Source organism: Pteronotus mesoamericanus, unplaced genomic scaffold (genome assembly GCF_021234165.1).
Source record: "Pteronotus mesoamericanus isolate MK-2021 breed Mesoamerican mustached bat unplaced genomic scaffold, CSHL_Meso_final scaffold_174, whole genome shotgun sequence".
In the NCBI taxonomy this organism is placed as follows: domain Eukaryota; kingdom Metazoa; phylum Chordata; class Mammalia; order Chiroptera; family Mormoopidae; genus Pteronotus; species Pteronotus mesoamericanus.
The window spans coordinates 21,556,797-21,574,989 of NW_026555309.1; positions in this window are offsets into that span (position 1 = coordinate 21,556,797).

Sequence of the window (18,193 nt, forward strand, 5' to 3'; positions counted from 1 at the left end):
AAAGAGCGTGAGGACTGAACTGAAATTTAAGCTGCAGCCCAAAAGACGAAGTTTGCAGTTTGCATCCAACCAAGTTTATTTCCCTGCTAAAACAAAATGGACATTCATTGGAGGAATACAGCAGAATTCAGAGTCTCTACAATGTAGCTTTCACCATGTCCACCCTAAAATCCCAAATCACTTAACACACTAAGAAACAGGAAAATGTACCCCATTATCAAGAGAAGAGATCAGTGGGGGCTTACCCAGAGATACCCCAGATGAGGAGCAGACAAGGTTTTTAAAGTAGTCATTATAACTATGCTCAATGATATAAAAATATGTTTGTAAAAATTGTCAGGAAATCTCAGCAGAGAAATAGAAACAATAAAGAGAACCAAATGAAAATTGCAGAACTGAAAAATACAATATTTGAAGTAAATAAATTCAGTGGTGGGCTTACCAGCAAAATGGAGATGAGAGAGGGAAAATTTTGTGAATTTAAAGATAGTTCAGCAGAAATGATCCAGTCTAAAGATGATTACTTCTACTTAACGAAGTTTAATCTAAGTTTGTTGTCAATCAAAGCAGAAAGGGAAACCAAACGTTGTCAACTGAATCACCTGCCTGAAGGTGATTATGTTGCAAGAGGCTCTCAGAGCCAGTCCCTGCATATCCTGAAACACACCTTGTGCCAGCTACTAATCTACGGTCTCTCCGCTCCAATGCCCTTCTATACTTTGCTCAGAGATGCTGGGGTGGGTACCCTGCAAACTACGTCTCCTTTCTGCTGGCTTGCTTCTTGTTAGGCTCTAGGGAGCACAAGAAGGAGATGGGAAGGTGGGAGGGTGGAGAACAGACTTCACTTCTGCTTGCTCGCCATCCCAGCATTTTTTCTGGCCCTTTCCCTTGGCAGTTGCAATTTCTGGTCTTCAACTTCTTTCAACACTTCCCCTCACAGGCACCAGCACCAGCTGGGCGGTGTCTCTTTCTTAGAGGACTATTGTTCTAGTTTTGGGGGGCCCCTCTCTAAGCATTTAATTTCTGACAACCCCAAACTCTTTCCTTTGTTCTCCTAACCTTAGGGGTGATAGCTGCATCCTGCATTTACTGCCTCTGTGTGACCTTAGTTTTTCTTTTGACATTTTAAGCCGTTTCATACTTGCTTTAAGTTTTCTGTTAGAACAGCTCATGTGGTTTTTGTTTTCCTGACTGGCCCCCAACTGATACACATTCCTTTGAGACTGATCATCACGTGTAGGGCAGGCTGTGGAAAAAAGTTGTAAAAGATGAAGTTTGTTCTTGGATCCAGGACACCACCTATCAGGGCTCTGACGCCCAGATGCTCCCTGCAGTCATGCGGTGCCCCAGGCGCCACAGCACCCTGCCAGCCTTAGACTCTCTCCTTTCCATCGCCTGCGCCTCAGGGACCGCCTTCGGATAGACAGTTATGGGTTTTGGTAAGACAAACTGATCCCCTAGGATGCTATGAAGTAAAAATGTTTCCCTCCCAGATAACCCACTTCCTTGGTTTAGATAAACATGCTTCTACAGAAGACCTTTAGGGAATGTCAGAAATGGAGAGGATCTCAGGCCCAGTGACTAACCATTGGTTTGCATGCACGTACATAGCCATCTAGTATACCCTGTCCGCCTGTAAGACAACATGGGAGTGCCTGGATGTTTCTGCTCCCTTTGACACCTTCCCATCTGGGCCCGTGGGGAGGTTAAAGGAACTGATGAATAAGAGGAAAAGCAGACGAATGCATTCCAACACTGCATAGTGAGGCCAACGGAAGCTGCCAGAGCCTCAAAGATGCTATGTGTTAGAAATACAGCAAATCACTTTTAACTTGTACAGATAAATTAGTTTAATTTTCTCAAGTAGTCAGTTTAAACAAAATTTGCTAAGCTTTGCTTTGAGTAATTGAATGCCATTTGAGTTATGGTTTGTGTGTAACTCCTGGATATTTGCTATTAAACTACTATCCCTAATCCCCCTTTCTGTGGAAAAGGATTTTATTTTCTTTGATTCTTTCAGATCCCTCATATTATGTATATTTCCATGATTAAGCCTACTTTAATCAGCCAATCCAATGCTTTAAGATATTTCAAGACAATACATGACAGAAGTTACAAGGCATATATATGGCAGGTGTTCAGTAAATGGAAACTATAATAATACTGCATCAAATTGTATTTTTCCAAAATGGTCGTAACAACATTTTCTACCCCATATATTTTTTACAACCTTGCCACTTGCCTTCAAGAGATGGAGTCTGTGTTCCCTCGCCATAAACCCAGTTGGGCCTTCTGACAGCCTTGACCAGCAGAATACAGCTGGAGGAGATGATGCTCTGGGACTTCTGAGCTAGGTCATAAAGAGATGTCTCTCTCGCGCTCCTCCCTGCCGCCACCGCTGCCCCGCCACCACCCCCCACCCCGCCCCCTGCCTCCACTCTCTTTGGAGCCCTGAGCCTCTATGTGAGAAATGTGTCTAATCTGCAGCCACCATGCTCGGAGCCCAGGTGCCAGATACAGAAACGAACCTTCAGGTGAGTGTAGCCTCACCCACCATCGAACTGGACGTGCATGAGCAACCCCAAGGGAGAACCCCAGATCTGTGGGATAATAATAAGTAATTGTTATTGTTATAAGCCACTAAGCTTTGAGGTGATTTGTTACGTCTCCATGGCTAACAATATTTAATATTCGGCAAGCACCGTGAGTCAAGCACTGCGCTGAGTGCTGCAGAGGGACCACCCCACTGATCCTGACTACCCCCGTGAGCTAGGCATTTTCACTCACCCTTAGAGAAGTTAAGTGATCTGTCCAAGGTCACACAATAGTGAATCTGGGACTGCAGTCCAGTCGCATCCAGGGTCCAAGCGCCCAACCCCTAAGACCTCCCAGCTGCAGGATGCCCCCTCCTTCGTCATTCTTCTGCTGGGGAACAGCCTCTCCTTTGATGCCTGCACACCGTTTGCTCTGCTCCCAGCGGCGGCGAAGTGTAGTGAGTGAGCGCATGGGGGGTCAGCAGGGCCTCACGGATCCCAGGGGATCACTTGCAGCCAATTTCTGAAATCTGCTATTATAACTGTATCCCTTTAACTTCAAGACTGTGTATTGTGTTTTTTTAAATTCCCACGTGGAGGTGAAGGTGGGTGGAGGCATGTTTTGTCATATTAGTCATTTATACTTAGTGAGGATGAGTTTATAGGAAGCTTTCCTGTTGGAAGATGTTTATGGCAGCTAGGGGTGAGGGAAGAAAAGAAAAAAGAAAGAAGGGAGGGAGGGAGGGAGGGAGGAAGGGAGGAAGGGAAAGAAGGGAAGAAAGGAAACAGTGACAACGTGGAACAGATACTCAGAAGGAAAAGGGGTCAGAGGAGGATGAGGCCCCAGAGGCAAACATTCATTCATGCAGACATGTAATCATTCATTGTCATTTAAAAACAGTATAGAATGTCCACAACAAGTCAGGCCCTGCATTAAATGCTAAGGATGGGTATTTGCTACCCTCAGTTGGTTCATAGGAATGAGAAGCATTCAGTGTGTTATGGGAACACTTGCCCCTCGGCGGGCAGAGAAATCATGGAAAGTTTTTGGGAAGAGGTGACAGTAGCACTGAGGCTTCAAAGACAACAGTGAGCCAGGCAAACAGGAGGTGGGACCGCATGAGGGGAGGCATAGGGTGGTGGGGAGGGGGCCGGCCAGGAGCAGCTCTGAGGTGCTGGGGGCTCCAGCGCAAGGCAGGTTGTGCTGAGCGATGGCTCGGGCCTGGAAGTTATTACTGAGTTTAAACTTTGTGCTCTGGGCAATGCAGAACCACCAAAAGGTTTTTTTTTGGGTGGGGGGGGGTGCTCTGAGAAATTGCTTGTTGCCAGCTCTCCTTCCTCACTTCTGCCAACATCTGCTGGGCAGAATTTTTGTCTAAATTCTACCAGTTGAAGACTCTCCCTTTAAAACCAAACTTGTTCAAATTCCAGTGGGAAAATCACAGGGGGAAAGTGGCCTACCGGGGCGAAGAAAGCTTCCCAACTGTGCCTCCAGTTATTCTGAGGGATCAGCAAGCCTGGCTGGGTGGCCTCCTGGCGGAGAGCTTACCAACGCTGCCACCAGCGTGCTTCTCTGGGCAAGACTTAAGTGACTTGAACAGCTTTCAAATGCTCAGTTAGGGAAAGAAAAAAAATTACTAAACATTTTAAATTCTCACAGCAAAGAAAACAAAGCGGGGAAGAGCTGTGTGGGTTGGGGATGTGAGGGCTGGGTCCAGAGAGCCGGCCACACGCAGACACAGGGGGGGCTGGGCAGAGGGAGGTGCGGCGGGCCCGGGCCGAGCGCCTCAGCCGCTCAGGGGCTGGGAGAGGAAGAAGAGAGGGGCAGCCAAGGGAAGGAAGAGCCTGGGTCTCAGAGTCAAAGCCAAGACTCTCAGGGACTGGGATCGGCAAGACCCGCTTCCCAGGAGAAAGCAGGAGCCAGCCACCAGATGCAGTTCTTGTGCGGGGTGTGGTGGGGGGAGCTGCGTGGATCCTTTCACAGGGCAGTGGCTGCAGGTTTCCTGGACCCCCTTCCTCAACTGTCCCTTCTTTGAATTCCTTTGACTATACTACCCCAGTCACTCATTTGGCACTTTCATTGTATTACTTTAATTTTCACTGTATAAGAAACTCTTGGGCTAGTTCATAAACTCCTTCAGAGTAGGAGTCCTGCTTTGAACAGCCTGCGTCCCCATTTATCATTTACTCAAAACAAGGGTATGCCAGGTAAAGAGCTAAGGGCTGCGTATGAAGGTTAGAGATCCGGTCTACCTTCAGGGAGTTCACAGTCTGCCTGGGAAGATAGGTAAATAAACAGGGGATGTGGGCTGTGTTTGCTCTGGGCTATGCACTGGGATGGCTTGGGGCCATCCTGTATCCATCCACCCCCCTGCCCTTTTCTCTCGGAGCCCACACCGTACCTGAGAGGCTGCCTCCTCCCAACCTCAGAGGTGGCCCCTGTCCAGGCCACAGGTACTAACAATCCTGCACTCGTTCCCTCAGCTACAGTGGTTAGGCCTGTGACCAAGGAGACGGGCCTGCTAACCGAGCTGGGTGCCTGCTTCCTGCTGAACTTGAACCTGGGAGGGAGTAAAGCAGGAGCTGCTGTGGCAACATGCCCCCAGAGCCTGCGCCTACAAATTCTTTCTCAGCTCTAGTCAGTCCGAGAGGAATTTTCTATCAACTGGTAGACAGTACAGTGAGGTATTATGAGAGGTTCAGTGAGGATCAGAGAGGATTGCATGTCAGAAGCGTGTGTGTGTATGTCTGTTGGCTTCAAGGAGGGAGTGACACCTGAACCAGACCTCGACTGGTAGGAGTTAACCAAAGATGTTCCAGGCAGAGCATGGCCAGCCTGTGCATGTATCCTGACTTCAGAAGAGGCAAAATTCCAGAAGCCTTAGGGCCTCTGCACTTTGTTCTGACGCTTCTCCAAACATCTTTTGAAGGAAAACTCTTTCAGAAGATGTTACTGGAGATACATGAGAGAGAAAACTGGGAACAAACTTTCTGAGAAGAAAATTGCTCTACCTTCTGCATTGCTGGTTTTCTCAGAGCATTGAATATAGTAGTGTGCGTCCACCAACAGACTCCCTGTCTGCAGAGCGCAGATCACACTCTCTCCGTTTAATGGTTTGGGAAAGTTACGCTGAGCACTTTTCTATGAGGCGTGGAGCAATAAATCATTCAGAAATACATCCTGCCATCTGGGGCCTAATTGGCTTCACTATCATAAAATCAAATTATTAATACTTGGTACCAAAGACAATACAGACACAATCTATTGGGTAGACAGCAGCAAGAAGCTTACTCTGGACCTGTCAATAGTTCCTGCAGCCTTTGTTTTGCATAAGACTGGCTCTCACTGGTATCCAATACAGACATCCTGGACAAGCGCCATGTGCGACGAGAGTGTGTGCATGTTGGCTCAGTTAGTGGACACCTCCAAGATAGGAATCCGTTTTTATTAATGATGCCACCAGATTGCAGAGACCCAACAAGAGATCACCTGGATAGACAGGCGGGACCAGGAACAGAGAGTTGGGATTTCGTCCTCTGGAGGCTCTTAACCAGGGGAGTGTGGTGATCAGGTTTCTTTTAGAAAGTTCATCCAAGGAGAGAGGATTTAGAGTGGGGGTTGTTGCTGGAGACAAAGAAACTAGTTAAGCTATTCAGTAATGGAGGCAAAATAATTTAGGGGTGGATCTGAGGGAGTGGCCAGGGAATGGAGAAGAGGTACAACTGAGAAACATTTAGGTGGTAGAATTGGTTGACTTGGCTCTGGAGCTGCTTTGGAGTGGGAAGTGGGGGCGTGGTTGGGGGTGGAGTCAAGGATGGCCCACACCTCCTGGCTTGTTCCACAGTGTCAACAGCTGTGGCCCCACGGTTTCCAGACAGCCTGGTGCAGTAGGAACAATGCCGACAGGGCTCAGTTTGAACCCTGGCTCTGCCAACTACTTAGTATTATAGCCTCATGCAACTAAGCTACCATCTCAGAGCCTTGTTTTTTTTATCTATAAAATGGGATGATAATACCCCCTATCTTGTGGGTATAAAGCGAATGGCACATGGTCTATGCTTAAGAAGTGGAAGAACTACTGCTGCTGAGATAGAGACATGGAAGGAGATGCAGTTAAGGAGAAAGACAGAGAGTTTCATTTCAGAAATGTTGCACTTGAGGAGACTTGGGCAGCCACAGGCAGGTGTTCAGCAGGATATCAGATGTACGGATACGGAATTCAGGAGAAAAGTCTGGGCTGGAGAGAGAAACCGGGACCCACCAACCTTTTGGAATCAGAGCAAGGCAAGGAAGTAAATGAGAACAACCAGAGAGAGCACTGCAAGGAGAGAAGTGGAGGGCTGCGCAGGGGAAGGGGAACATGCAAAAAGGCTTATAGTGACGAGAAATCAGAAGGAAATGCAAACTGAGGTCAAAAGACCTGGGTATGAGCCTCAGTTCCATCACTTACTGGCTGTGTGGTCCTGGGTGATGCATGTAGCCTCTCTTTTCTCAGTTTTCTCATCTGCAGAATGGGAATGCTACTGATGATGCCTACTTCAGGAGACTTTGGTGAGCTAAGGAATATGAAATTATTTTTTAAGCCAGAAATGCTTATAAGTGGTTTATGTGATCATTTCCCCTCCAAGGGCTGAATCAGCCTGGGCCTGAAAACAAGGCGACTTTAAGAGGGACTCTGTGGCTCAGCATCACTTGCTTGGCAGGAATTCAATCAGTCAAGTCCCTCCCAGGCAGTTCTGAGATTCCTGGGCAGGAGGCAGCGCAAAGGAGTTTACAGTAGTCCCTCCTTATCTGTGGGGGATAAGTTCCAAGACCTCCAGTGGATGCTTGAAACTGCAGACAGTGCTGAACCATAGATGCACTATGTTTTTTCCTATGTTTTTTCCTGTAAATGCACACCTCATCACTTAGAGCAAGCACTTCTCCAGCTTCTCTTTGGCATACCTGAATTGCCAGTATCACTGCTCTTGTACTTTGGGACCATTGTTAAATATCTAGTAAAATATCAGTTACTTGAACACAATCACTGTGATACGAGGACAGTTGATCTAACTGAGATGGCCATTAAGCAACTAAGGGGCAGGGAGAGTATACAGCGTGGATACTCTGGACAAAGGGGTGATCCACATCCAAGGCAGGGTGGAGCAGGACTTGGGAGATTTCATTACACCACTCAGAACTCAAAACTTGTGACTTGTTTATTTCTGGAATTTTCTATTTAATATTTGCGGACTGCCATTGGCAATGGGCAACTAAAACTGTGGGACGTGAGACCGTGGATAAGAGGGAGCTATCATACTTTGCTCTGAGCAAGGGTCCCCAAGGCCTCTGAACAAAGGGACTCTTAGGCACAGATTCTCTCATTCTTTCCTGCTTGACCCCACCACCCTGGCTATACCTGTAGGGATGAGGCGTGGGTCCTGCCCAAGGGGTCCATGCCCTGGGGCCCCTGCCCCTCTCCTGGGGGAAGTTTGCCCTCAGGTGCACCACAGATGATGGGGTGGGAGCCTGGGTGGCAGAGCGAGGGCAGCTCGTGGTGCCCCTCGCAGCCGGCGGGCAAAGGCGCCTGGTGCCGGGGCGGAGCTGCGCTGCCTGTGGCTGCCCTCCAGCTCTCTCTAGTTTTCTTTCTTTAGCGTCGTCACCATCAACTCCGACAGGTCAAGGGAACCTGAGCGTGTTGCCGGGTCTTGCAGCTTAGAGGAGTCTAATTATCACAGGAGAGGCTCAAGGCCCCTCCGGAGGGAGTGGCATTTGCCCTCAGTAAAGCACAGGGGCTGCTGGAAGGAGGGAGACGCAGGGAAGTCTTCGGATGAGGGCGTGTACTGAGGGCCTGGACTCACACAGCGGTGAAATCCGGCAGCGGGAGGGCGGCGGGAGGGAGCTCTTCAGGCGCTGATGCGGAGTGATCCACAGGACCCTCCCTAAGTGAAAAGTGTGAGGTTCAGAACGGGGTGTCGCTATCCCTGGAGAAGCAAAGGGAAATTCACAAACTCTCTCCGGACTGTCACACACAATCTAGCCACACTGGTTGTCTGTGCCAAGTGAGCTGGGTGGCTGGCGGCAGTAGTGAGGGAAGGAATTTCCACTGGACATCCTGTAAGAACTTTTCTAAACCTTAAACCGTGAAATTAAATCACCTACTTGATCCAATCAGAAAAAAATCATAAGAATGCGGCCTTCGCAGCAGTCCTGAGTTTGCTTGGCTCCATAATTGATTGCTGGGTAATGCTGAACAAATTCCTCAACCTCTCTGAACCTGGCTTTCTCACCCATGAAATACTAGCAGCAACGCCTGCCTAGTAGGACTGCTGTAATACTCCACCCCACCTGGCACACAGGCGCCGCTCAGCTTTGATTGGCTGTTGTTGTTATTGCCAATGTTCCCACAAGGCATTTTCTGTTTCCCTCTTAGCCTGTCCCAGGCCCCTTAAGCTACAAGACACCAAAGCTGTGGTATCATTTGTTTGAATTTTTGCCCAATATTCTTTGCAGGATAAGGGCAATGGAGGTTGGGCCAAGAAAATTAGAATCAGCCTCTTCTATATTCAAACCTAGCTCTTCTGTTTGAAATGGGCTCATTTTCTTTGGACCCAGCCGATGCCTGACTCTCTCTTGCTTCTGAGAGTCTTCTCCCAGCCCCTCTGTAGTCCTGCCGGCAGAGTCTCCAGACAGCCCAGCACGAATTCTCTAAACCCCTCCGAATTCCTGGTGGACGCAGTGTATGTTAAGTTATTGTGATATTAGCTATTATTATGTCCCCACTTCCTATCACCTTCCATCACAGTATTTTGTGTGTTGTAGTCACTGAACCGTGACCAGAATTCCAGCACAGCAATGTCTCCAGGGCTCAGGGTCTGGACTAGGGCCGCGCTGTGTTCTGACAGCAGGCAGACAGCACCCAGGCCAGCTCAGTTCTTATGTCTTGCTGGCACTAGGGGGTGCTATCTTTTTAGCTATTTTCTTAGTTTCACTTTAGCTTTCTAATGATGGGTTGGCTACGTTCCTATCATGATGAATGGACAGGAATATGACTGTGGAGAGGAAAGCTGGGTCTGAATGTCTTGTTTTCCCTCTGTGGGGACTGAACATTAATACAGGTTCTTAGGTTCAACCCCTAAGTTCGGCCCAGGATCCATAGGTCTGGAATGGGACCCAGGAATGTGCATTTTTGTAAGCACTCAGGTGATAGTGGTACGCATGTTCCAAAGGCCAGACTTGGAAAAGCAACACTCATGTGCTATCTCCTTTTTTTATCTTTTCTTTAAAGTGCATCTGCCAACTGTCACTCATGGTGGCATTGCCCTCCTGGGTTTCTGAGGGTGTGTTCGTATTTGTTAGATCTTTATCTGTGAGCATCTTCCAGGCTTAAACGGGGGTGCATAGAGAAGATTTGCACCTGCCTTTCCCTAGAGCTGGGGGCACTGCCAACTTGGAACCACTGGATGTCTTCCAGAGTTCTGGTTTAATGGAAGAGTCTAAGGTTTGGCTCCCGTCCTTCCTGCTGGCCCTCGGAGAGTTCCTAGATCATGCCACTGCTACCGGGACAGCTCTGTTCCTTCCTGCTAGATCACCACTTCCAGCTCTCATTTCCACTTAGCAGTTTGCTCTTTTTGTGGACAGGGGTCTGTTGGCAATCTCCCGGTTTCCTAAAAAGCCCAACATTGCACCAGTAAGTATCCTTCACCTGGGATATACTGTATTTTGCTGTGTATAATGTGCATTCTTTTGCCCAAATTTTTGAGGGAAAAATAAGGATGTGCATTATACATGGGTATAATGATTACATACCATGGGGTTAATAATCCCATGTACAATGCACTAAAAAATGTTGGTGCGCTTTATGCATGGCAAAATACAGTAGTTTTGCAGCAGGAGAGGGCCCACCAGAATACTGAATCCAACATACTACGGGTGGAAGTCTTTTTTTCAAATGTAGATGTTCTTATTTCCGTGTGGTAAAAGGGATATTCTCCACTGTGGGAGTGGTATTCATCAAGCAGAGGCAGTTTGGTGTCCCACACAGTGGGAGGGTGGGAGGAAGATGCCTGGTTCTAGTTTGTGTGTTACGTCTCCTGTAGTTGCCGGTGTGTTCTGCTGTGTATCTTGTTGAGGCTTGTTGTATCTTGTGTGAGACAAGGAGTGGGCTCATGACAGATCTTCCCATTCTATTTGTGCCTGCACCTATTTCCTTCTTCCCTCTGGTTTCAGTGAAGGGGGTTCTTCCCATATCAAAGTCCATTCCCACCCTGTGGCTTTAGATCCCATCCTCTAATTTCCTCCAAGACTTTTCCCCCTTGGGAATCCCCCGTTTGCGCTGCACTGGGTAGACCATTTTCATCCCAAATGTGCTCTGTTTCCCGTCTTTAAAAAAGCCCACCCTTCTTGACCCAAGCTACCCTAACTTGCTTTTCTGTTCCCCTTTAGAACCAAGTATCTCAAAACATTTGTGCACTTCTTCACTTGCTTTTATTTCGTTTCTATTTTTAGCAGGGTGATTCATGCACATACTGTAAAGAGTAAAAAAATTCCGTAAGACTTGTGAAAAACAGCAGTGCCCTGCTCTGCTTCCCCCACCAGAGACAACTACTTAACTCTTTTTGTTAATTTTTTTTGCATTTAACTCTGTGATTTTACATAAAACAATACTAGTATTATGCTACTCCTTGATCCCTTGGTGTTAAGCAGTATTTGCGAACTTCCCCTTAGAGAGGATGAGGATCCATTTCTTATCCTTTCCTCTTCCTGCAGCACATGTATATACTCTTCCCATCACTTTACCATCCTTACATCCGAGGAAAGATATAGTTACATCACAATTTTGCTTAGTTCAAAAGTCAGTGTTTATTGTGATTATATAGCGATATCGAGAGCTGAGCCATGCAGTAAATCTAGATTACTACTTCTTTCTCATACAACTTTTAATTTTTCCTGGGGATAATCTTTTTTTCTTTGCTTAATTATCTATGTACTTATCACCAGTGCATCTTCAAGTGTGATCATTAACTCTCCTAGGAAAATGTTTGACTTAGCGATCAATTTCATCCTCTTGAAGATGCGTCCCAGACCCTTCCCAGTTCAGGTCTTCTCCAGCCTGCTCTCCAGGCCTGGGGGGCTACAGTCTCCTAGGTGGCTCCTTTGCCATCTTCCTGGGGATTCTCTTTATTTATTTATTTTTTTGGGGCTCTGTCTCCAAACTCTTCTTCTTCTTTCCTGTTGTGGTGGAACACATCTTCTAGTTGCTTCTTGATTACAGTGTATGGAAGGTCGATTTATGGAGACCTTGCAAGTCAAACTGCCTTCATTGAACCTCTTAACTGATGGTTGGGTTGGGAATAAGAAAAATCTATGTGGAAAATAACTTCAGAATTTTGAAGGCAATGTTCTACTGTGTTCTAGCTTCCAGTGTTGTGATGGAAAAATCCAAAAACATTCTGATTAATTCTCCGTATGTCACCTATTTTTCTCTTTAGAAGCATATGGAATCTATTCTTTGTCCCTGGTGTTCTGAAATGTTATAATGATGTGCTCTAGGACAGGTTTACTTCCATCCTTTTTGAGAGTTCAATTCTAGAAATTTTTCTTGAATTATTTCATTGGTAATTTCCTCCCTTCTCTGTTTCTTGTCTCTTTCTGGAACTCCTATTATTTGGGTACTGGGCCTCCTGGATCAGTCGGATCCTCTAACTTTCTTATGTTTTCTTTCCCATGTTCCATACGTTTGGCATTTTTGCTTCAGTTTTGTTTTTCTAGCCCTTCTACTGAGCTTTTTATTTTTAATTTCTGCCATCAAATATTTAATTTCTAAGGGCGTTTGGTTGGTGCTGTTGTTTTTTTCTCTGAAGGCCCTCTTTTACTTGAATTCTGTTTTTCTTGTGGTTGCAATATCTTCTCTAATCTCTCTGAGGATATTAAATACACATACTTTTCTGGAAGTTTTCTTCTTCTTGTTATCTCCAAGTGGCTCTTTCATATTAAATACTCTTTTTTTTTTTAAAAAGAAGATACAGGGCAATAGTTGCTGTCTGGTCACACTTGACAGTAGGGACCACAAAGCTGATTTGAAGCTTTGTTAACATGAGTGGAGCTTATCAAATGTAAGCTTCACAGAAGGGCAATCTGGCTTGGCTGTTCCCTTGGGTAACCCTGACATAAGAATTTTTCCTCTGGACTGATTAGCTTCCCAAGAGACTCCTCGGTGCTTGTGTTTTGGAAGGTGAGGCAGGGAAGAACCCTTGAAGAGCTGCAGCACAGGTGAGCATACAGTTTCTTAAGCTGCCCACGTGGTACCCCCATCTAGGGCCCCAGTGTGTGTGTGTGTGTGTGTGTGTGTGTGTGTGCGCGCGCGCGCGCGCGCGCACACACTAAGAATAAATCCTACCTTCTGCCAGATTGGGAAGAGCTGTTTAAAGACCACTCAGAGTATGGTAGAGATTCTGTAGGTATAATTTCTTTCTAAAGTGCTTTCAACCAATTTTCTTGTTCTTCATGCCAATTCTCAGCCCCCTAGCCTCACCTCTGCTTTTCAAGTTTCCTGGTGCTACCAATTTCTGAGGCTTTGAAAGTGTAAATTGTATTGGTTTTTAGTTTCCTTACTACCTACTTAGGATTTAGCTTTCTTCAGGCTGCTAAATCAGTTAAAACTGATCTCAACGTTGTCCAGCTCTCAAAATTTTGTGGTTTTTTTTGTCCTTTCCCCATCTCACCATCCTCATGGGTTTATGTTAAAGACAATCACTTTACTGCTGTTCTTGTGGGATTTCAAGATGAAGTAAAATTAGATGCGTGTGCTCGCTCACTCACTCATTAACCCACTTCCGTGGCTCTGCCTCCGCGCCGCCGCTGTACTCACTCCCACCGAGTCACCCGTGACCTCCACGTCCTCAACGCGAGCAGGCTGTGTTTCATCCTTAACTCACCCCAACCCTCAGCAGCCTTCGTTAACACGCAATACTCTCTTCTTGGCAGGTTCTTCTCTCTTGGCATCTGGAACAACACATCTGTTTGGTTTTCTGCCCGCTTTTCTGACTTCTCCCTTCCCAATTTTCTTCTCAAGTTCATTTCCATTCTCTAACGAGCGGTTTCCTCGGGGCTTGACCCCAAGTCATCCTCTCTTCTCTCCCTCCCACACTCACTACTTTCTCTTTCTGCAATTGCTCACTTTTGTCCGTGGCACCAACACTGACTTTCCTTTGATGTCCTGTCTTTTCTATCCAATTGCCTACTTATCTACTAGGCATGTTTAGCTTCAAAGTGCCCAAAACAGAACTCCTTTGTTGGGAGATTTTTGATTACTCATTCAATCTCCTTACAAGTGATTGGCCTATTCAGATTTTCTATTTCTTCCTGATTCAGTCTTGCTAGGTTTTATGTTTCCAAGAATTTTTCCATTTTTTCTAGGTTGTCCAGGAATTTGTTGGCATCTAGTTGTTTCTAGTAGCCTCTTATGAACTGTGGTATCTGTTGCAATGTCTCCTTTTTCATTTACAATTTTGTTGATTTGCAAAACAGAACTCCTGAATTTTTTATTCAAATTTATTCCTCATCAAGTCTTCCTTACCTACCCAGATATACAAGCAGAAACCAGAGAGTCATTCTTGTTTTCTCCCTCTTCCTTAACCCCCGACATCCACACCGCCAGCCAGCCTTCTCGCCTCCATTTCTGTAATATATCTCCATTTTATCTGTTTTCTCCACCTCCACTGCCATTACCTTAATCTATAAACCACTATCATCTCTTGCCTTGACTAATGCAACAGTCTCCAAACTGATCTCTCCACTTTTCCTTTTGGCTCCCTAAAATCTGTTCCCCACACAAATGATCTTTTAAAAACCAAAACCTGGATTATTCTCTTTTCTGATAAGAATATTTTCATTGTTCTTGCCTGGGCTGGTGTGGCACAGTGGATTGAGTGCCCCCCTGAGAATCTAAGGGTCGCCAGTTCAATTCCCAGTCAGGGCACATGCATGAGTTGCAGGCCAGGTCCCCAGTAGGGGGCGTGTGAGAGGCAACCACACATTGATGTTTCTTTCCCTCTCTTTCTCCCTCTCTGCCCCTCTGCCTAAACATAAATAAATGACATTTAAAATATATATATATTTTCATTGTTCTTAAAATCCAAACTAGTTATCATGATCTACACCAGACACCATGGCATTTCTACTGGGCACCCTTGTTGTTCCCCTGGGTGCCACCACTTCTGGATACCACAGTCTCCTGCTAGGACATGCAACCCTTAGAAGTGCCAAAGCACAGGTCTCTCCTGTTTTTGTGTATATGCTTTGCCTGGTAGCAGAATGCCAAGGGAGTGACATTTATGTTCTCATAGCAAACAGCTTTGAGTGAAACTATTCTCTCGTTTTGCTTATAGCCTCTTCCTTTCGATAGGATTAGGATTAGGAAGTTCGCAGAGGAGGGGAGTTCAGGAGGCTGGGGGCCGCAGTGGGCAGGACGTGGATCTGAGTGGCAGCACTATGTGGCACTAAGAGCCATCCCTCTTTCTGGCAGCCAAGACCTCGCTTTTTTAAGCAGCCAAGCTTGCTTTCCCCAAATCTTCCTTCTGAGAGACTTCTCAGTCTCTCAGGCAAATACGGCCCACCAGAGCCTTTGTCTAGGCAGGTGGATAACGCAGCCTACTTTTCTTTAATTCTCTAATTACCCCCAGTTTCCCTCTTGAATATCTCTGGGTATATTCTTGAGATCCAAAAGAGATCCACTGTTTTTTTTTTTCCCCCTGTATGGGGCTTATTCAATAAGGTCCTTTTGTTGTTGTTGCTTGCTAGTAGCTGAGAACTTGAAATGCACATCACTCAGCTAATTCAGCCTGATGAAAGAATCTATCAGGAGGTAAAATCAACAATGCAGATAATTCAAATGTTCTACCAGCCCATACAGTTTTTACTAGGCTCATTTTCCCCCGGCACTGCCAGGATAGCACCCCATGTGACATAGATAATAAACACAATCAAATCATCGCTCTTATAGTCATGGATTTGGTCTTGGGTTTGTGAGGGAGTTCTAAACTGTGGATGAAGTATTTTTCACACTATTTCCAGTAACTTTTATTTTTCTCAATTCATAATAGGATTACTCACAGCATAGACACTGCTTGGAACTGGAAAATTTCTCTCGAGACCCTTAATAATTTTCATTTTTTGTCCCTGGAAGAGCAGGGAGCACATGGAGCTTCCCTGCAGTGAGTCTGCCCTTGGAGAAGACCTCAGGAACTCTTCACCTCAGTCAGTGACAGGCACAAGGATTTAGATGTTGGCAGCCCCAGGGGAACAGCTCTCAAATGGGAAATGGGCATTGTGACCCGTGCATGGACTTTGGTGTCATACAGACCTGGGTTTAAATCCTGGCTTTGGTGTTACGGTTCATAGTGGACAAATCACAAGTCACTTAACCTCCCTAAATCTCAGTGTTCTCATTATGAAAATGGGGCTTTAATAGCATCTTTCTCGTAGTGTTGCTGTGAAGGTTAAATGAGCTAATCTGTGTTCGAAGTATTTATTATACAGAGACTAGGGCATATAAATGTTCCATAAATGTTAGCTATTATTAGTCATCAAGCTGGGTGGAGAACTGTGCTGCCCTCTGAAGGCACCCGTTCAGCCTGGGAAGCCTGTCTGCCTGCACCAAGGGGGTAGCTGATTCACTGTTTATCAGAAGGGGTGTTCTTGCAGGGATGTGCACCCTCCAGTAGCTCCACTTGGTTTTCATGGGTGACTCCGGGTACAAAATGCAGCTGCTTCTGTGCAGAAACCTGGTCTGCCTGTGACCTCTGCTTCTCTGGCCACAGGTGGAGACACAAAGAAGGGGAGAGCTGCCTCCACACTTTGAAGCCCCATGGGGGGTTAACTCTTGGTCTTGCTTTGAGGATACCAGGACTTTAAGGACATTGAGAAACAACAGGGAAGGACAGTCATGCAATGTCCAAAGCAGGATAGAAATTAGACCTAGTCATCCCAGTCGGTCAAGGAATAACAATGACAACAGTAAAACCCTTTAAAAGATTAAAATAACAGCATGTTCAGAACTTACCTTGCATTGCCCCATCTTCCCAGTAACACTAGGAAGCAGGTACCATGCCCACTTCAGTTTCATAGATGAGACTGAAAGACAGAAGAGAGCCTATGGTCTTCCAGCTGGTAAGCATCGGGGCCAGAATTTGAACACAGGTTTGTTCGAGGGGAAAAAAAGAGTGCAAAAAAAAAAAAAAGAGAGAAAAGCTTGCTTTAATTACCCCCAAACACAGGCAGAGTCAGATCAACCCCGGTAATGGGCAGTGTGCAGGGAGCTTCGTGCACATGGGCAGCTTCTGCCTTCACAGTGCCCCTGGGTGCCTCATCCTCTCTTGCATCAGCTCCGGAGCTGCCAGCTCCCTCCGGAGGCAGCGTTTTCACCGGGTAATTCTAAATGAAAGACCTGGTTGTCTGCTCCGCTCATTTTTTTTCCTTCCCCCTATTTACTATAATCAGGAAATCATGTTTTTCTTTTAGAGTAAGGCAATTGCTTTTCTGTCGACTGAAGACTAGCAGGAAGCAGACTGGGACTCATTCCCACAGTAATTTACAGGGACAGGATTGAGAGAGAGCCTGACTCCCCAGCATGGCTACCCCTCTCATCATATCTGTACCTTATCTGATGACGGCATCAATCGCAACGGCTAGAGCCAAATGGCGTTGACAGTGTAAATGACTGTGGTCCTTTCCCCCTTATCTGGGAAATGATGAATAGAAGTCACTGTCTGTTCCCCTGAGCTCTGCTGTAGTGTGGTCTAACTTTATACACATACAGTTAACAGCCAGCCCTCCCTAGGAGCAGTATAATAAACATGAAAATAGAGGTGTATTTTCTGCACTTGCCTGGGACTCATTTTTGTTTGCAAAACAACTTTTTGCAAAAGGAAATTAATAAGGTGTATTGCGTCTCTTTAATGACTGAAGATTCAGGCTAACTGTTGTACAATTCAGCAAACAGAAAAAAAAAAAAAAAAAAAAAGCCTGAAAGTGCTTTCTTTTCTTTCTGAGAAAGAATCTCAATCACCTGGCCTACTTTGCGCTATGTGGGTGAACATTTCTGAGAACCTTCAAAAGCCCCAAGAAACAGTTTGTCTCCACGCTCATGGTCAGAGGTGAGAATGTTCTGTTCCACATCTTGAGCTTTGCCTTAGAAACCCAAGCCCTGCGCGCCTGGGCTCCTGGCATTGCAAACCAGCAATCTTCTGCCAAAAGTGTTGGCCCAAATCTATTCCATCTATTTCAGTTCTTTTTAGCAGAATAAATTCTTAGAGGTGCCTGCTGATTTTCAAACTACTCTTTAGCTTCACATGTCAAAATCTTCATGGGTTCAAGGTGAAGTTGTAATCAGAGAAAGCCGATGAATGGAAATGGGACCATTGTTCTTAATTAACATTGTAGAAGGCATTATTCAAATCCATAGAGAGCCCTCTTTCTCCAAACTCGGGAAGAAGTAGTAATCTGGCCTTCCCTTTTTCTCTAAATAGAAGTAAGACTCCATGCTTGTGGAATAAGAGATGTAGGCTTTAATTATTTTCTCCCTGACATTTAGAATAACCTTTGGCAAATTTCTCCACTTTTCCCTGTTCTAGGTGAGGGGGAAGTACAGAGGACAATATTATTAATTCACCTAGTATAA